Here is a 5067-nt window from a genome sequence, read left to right on the forward strand (position 1 = left end):
CCTGCACTTGTGTAATACATATTTTTTTCCTTTGTAGTTGTGGTGCATGACTTCGCGCCACTGGATGGGTGATGTCAGATGAGCCACGGCGTGTGAGGAGCAGCGCCAGCCAACCCTGGAGGAGAAGAAGCCAGAAGGAAGTAGCACAAGGCGATAAGGTAAGTCATAATTAATTAGACTTAGCAGTAGCGGGGGGGGGGGGGGGGCCCAGGGGCCCTGCCTATTTTGTCAGTCCTGGGCCCCACGATATCTGATGGCAGCCCTGACTGTGTGGCATAATGTGAACTGGGGGAACTTTGTGGCATGTGTACTGGTGGCAGTGCAATATATCATATTGCTAACTTGGAGTACTACAATGAGACATACTATGGCCTGGGAGCACTGGGCCTAATTCAGAGTACTACAGTAATGCAAATGCATTTGCGAATGTTGCCGCTTAGCAATTACTAAAACATACTAATGCATCAGCCAGCAGAATGTGTACTGAAACGCCCTCCGGAGCCCTTGTAGCTGCCCTCAATGGTGTACGCCAGGGGTGGGGAACCTTTTTTATGCAGAGGGCCATTTTGATATATATAACATTATTTGCGGGCCTGGTGCAGGCCACGTCCCTCCGTGTGATATCACACGGGGCCAGGGCCACAATCGCCGGAGATTACAGTAATGCCTGGAGCATCCTGAGGATGCTCCGGGGAGCTGTAAGGGCAGCAGTGTGACCGTCTAAAGCGTCCTAAGGACACACTCTAGGTGGCATTGCTGCATAGATTCTGGCTGCAAGGTGACATTCTAGGCGCCCTGCTAGCCAGATGAGGCTAGTAGAAAGAAGCTCACAGGAGGGCCTGAGGTTCCCCATCCCTGGCGTACACAAATGCAGCATGGGATGCAGATCCTCAAAACATCAAGTCTTCCAGTGTACGATCACAGACGCTGTCTAGTACACGCCCAGGAAACGGCCCCTACACACCTGTGTTTTGATCAGAACTCCCTGTGACCACCCACAAGACTGTCTTTTCCTGTCAATTAATTGTGAGTGAATCCCCAAAGTGAGCGCGATCACAATTCACTCACAGCTGGTGCGGAATGCGGTTATGGCATATGTGCAAACCACAATATTCGCAGAGCTGCAGGAACATCGGAATAATGTTCAATTCTGAATCAGGTCCATAGTGTGGTATAATGTGAATTAGGGCACTACTGTGGTGTATAACATTAACTAGGGCACCACTATATTTCATAAAAGGAACTAGGCCACTACTATGGCACATACAATGAATAAGTGCTGTGGAGAGAGGTCTCTCTGGAAGGGTGAAGGGGCACCTTCAAAAAGTTGATATGTGGTCCACAAGGTCCTGGCTATGCCCCTGCCTACCCTCCTACGTCTCACACATTTCCTAGTGGCTTAATGTGTGGTCTGCCCCTCTTCATGAACTCGTGGTTTGCAGGATTGTGCCATGCTGTGGGTTGGTGTCTAATAACAGGACATGCTCAGTGACTACATGCATCTCCCTCAGAGGGGAAAAATACAAAGTTGTTACGTATTGTTACATATGGCTCACATCTCAGTTTTAGGAAACACTTATAATCAGGTAACACTTGTTTGCTGTTTGGTGGGCATTCTGGAAAATGCACTTGATGGAAACAGTAAATATGTATCATTTACTATCAATTTACTATAAATTTCAGACAACTGTTTTATTAATTGAAACCTTCAATTTTCTGCGTAACCTGATGTCTAAACAAATCCTCAGGATGTCTATCATTGTCGTGTCATTTTTGTGTGTTTGAAGCCTTTAATTGCACTGTCATAGTGTGCCTAGAAATGTGCGTTCCAACAGAAATGCAACTGGAGGGTGCAAACTGCCTTATACACATAGGGACAAGGGAGAGAATGCATCCCACCACTCATCGCATGCATTCCGGTGTAAATAACAGCGGTATGTATGAATAAAATCGCAAAGGACAGCTCTCCCGATAAGAGCTGCCCTTTGCGAGAGAGGGACTTCCGGGTTTATGACCCTGAAGTCCTTCTGGCGTCCTTCTACACATGTGCAGAATAACGCACGCACCCCGGGGGGACACTGGGAGGAATCCGATTGTATCCCTCTCAGTGAACTTTGCACAGAGAAGCCCATAGGGTTGATTCCTATGCTGGTTTACAGTGCTCTAACCATACTTGCCGACAATCAGCTCCCTCCTTCCGGGAGGGAGCTGATTGTCGACTAACAGCAGGGGGCGTATCCATATATATGTAACACGTCGGGGGTGGGTCAGGGGCGGGGCCGCATGATCGCGTAATTGTGGCCCCGCCCCCTCTTCACAATGCTGTTATTTTCGGCACTGTGAAGCAAGGGGCGGGGCCATGATGACGCGATTCAGCGCAAATTGTTGTGAAGCAGGGGGCACTGTGGGGATTTCCAGTGTATTCTGGGGGGAGGTCGGGAGGGTTGGGGAATGTCGGGAGGCTTGCCTGCCTTTCCGGGGGGCCAGGAGTGGCACACGAAAATCGGGAGGCTCCCAGCCAAATCAGGAGGGTAGGCAAGCCTGGCTCTAACTAGTGTAAAAAACATTAGTCAAAACATAATTTTCAATGCCAGTGAGTAACCGGCCTGCCTCTGCCAGACGTTATGTTGTACTTTTAATTCATTTTCAGTACAGTCTGTGAAACAATCTTCATACTAGAAATGTTGTGATTTTATAAATCTAAATAAATAAGATTCTCATATTGGAAAAAGTCTGGTGATTATTACTACTGAGTCACTAACAAGCAGCATTATCTGGGGAGACCTTTATACTGCAAATTGCAGCTACGTGGGTGGGATGGATATATAAAAGAATACAGTCATTTAGCACTTTTCTCTGAAACATCTGGGCTTCAAAATCTAGTTGTTAAATAACCACAAAGCAACAAAAAAGGGTTTGGTCAAAGGAAACAGAACACAAAATAACTGGACATGCCTTGTTATTGCTGAAAGATTGGGGCTTCTAAAGTTACACTTCAAAGTCGACAGCTTTACTACTCTGTGCTGAAAATGGCTGATTTATTATGTGGCGGGACAAGAGAAATGAGATGTAAAAAACTAGCTATGGATATGCTACTAGAAATAGTGCTGGAAGATGTGCGATGGGATCTTGTGTCAGACGCGCTGCTGTAGTAGTGCAGAGACAGGCGCGGTGCTCCGAGTTTGTGTTTCCAAACACACCATTTTAATTTGCCAATAAAAGTCGGTCTGGGTCCAGGCAAGTGATAAAACTATACCCTGGAAACGTCAGTGTCAAACAGCTAATCGTAATCCTAGAAAGTGTATTTTTAGCTGCAGGCATATTGCTTGCACAAGTTGTACTATAACTAAGGTGGACACAGTGAACACTCCACTTTACCATTTATATATTTAAAAAGTTTAGGATTGTACTTATTATTATTATCATTTATTTATATGGCACCACAAATGTTATGAAAGGAGAAAGAGACCTAACACGATCTGGTGATTGCACTGAGCCCGGGCACTGAAAGGAGCATGGTGATATCTGGGAGAAGTTTTCCGCGCCTCCTTTGGTGAAAAAATCTATGGACAATACTGTGCGGGTGTCAGGAAGTGTTGCCACACACTGCAAAGGGGGACATTTGTACCCCTCAGCAGCTGGCCCGGGCTCCAGATGGGCCCCTCCAACAGGACAGGACCTGGATAATTAGTACCAGCACCCCACTCTCTGTACCCCTGCCATATATATTAAAGAACTTACCAGCCACTGCTATAAACATCAGTAAATTTGCATGGAAAATTCTATTTAACATTTTAAGGGACATATTTATTAATTATTGAGTTTCAGACCTGATATTTATAAATGTATTACCGCCACTGTTCACAGTAATGAGAAATGAAGGGGTCTATGTAAGACACCATGTAGAGAGATAAAGTGAATGGAGATAAAGTACAAAACCAATCAGCTCCTATATGTAATTTTTCAAACACAGCCTGTAAAGTGACAGTTAGAAACTGATTGATTGGTACTTTGGGGTCTATTTACTAAGCCTTGGATAGAGATAAAGTCGACGGAGATAAGGTACCAGCCAATCAGCTCCTAACTGCCATGTCACAGGCTGTGTTTGAAAAATTACAGTTAGGAGCTGATTGGCTGGTACTTCATCTCTGTCGACTTTATCTGCATCCAAGGCTTAGTAAATGAAACCCTTTATCTCCCTCCAAGGTTTAGTACATAGCGTAGACCCTTATGTTCCACACAGATGAATTACATACCGATTCCACGAGATGCTGTAATATACACAGGACATTGGTAAGCAAGGGAGGGTGAGACTTGGAGCAATTGATTTGGGGCCTGATTCATCACAGATCACTATTGCGATTACAGCTGTGATTACACACGCAGTTCTGCTGTGAGAATAGGCTAATGCTTGCAACTGCTCAGCCAGCATAGAGACACCCACCACCGCTTTCTCAGATCCTCGCAGTCCTGCTTATACATCAGTAACATCGAGTAACATCGCACCCTCACGTAGAATTGTAGCAGGTCTGACCTGTCTCACAAATTGCAAGTCTCTTCGCACGCAGCGAGTACTCAAGCTGCATATGCCGTCACAATGGGTATTTTATGCACGCCCATGTAACTGCGTTCAAAAGGAACAGACACGCCCGCGTTTCTCCGACCACTCTAGCGTCACCATCCCCAAACACTGATGTCCTATCATTCACGCTGTTGTGAAGGTAGCAAGTTGAGGATGAACGCCTTTAGGCAACACTCACCCCTTTCACCAAGTCCGGATCCTTGGACTTTGTTTATGAATAACAGTCGGACGTATGGTCTCGATCCTCTTTGTCTGTCAGGCGCTGGATTCAAACCCGCCCGAGACTATGGAATGAATGGACAGATAGTCAGGACTAGGTCTCCTTTTTGTGGTGGCACTGTGAACTAAGGATTGCTGCGACTTTCCATGTTTGGGCGAATGGTCATCATTGGCACAAGGCTTCAGCTACAGGTGTACTTTGGAGGTCCCCTATCCGGTGGTCACATGAAGGGACAGACAGACAAGGAGAGATACTCACACTAGAT

This window comes from Taudactylus pleione, unplaced genomic scaffold (assembly GCF_031769625.1).
Source record: "Taudactylus pleione unplaced genomic scaffold, aTauple2 ptg000333l, whole genome shotgun sequence".
NCBI lineage: Eukaryota > Metazoa > Chordata > Amphibia > Anura > Myobatrachidae > Taudactylus > Taudactylus pleione.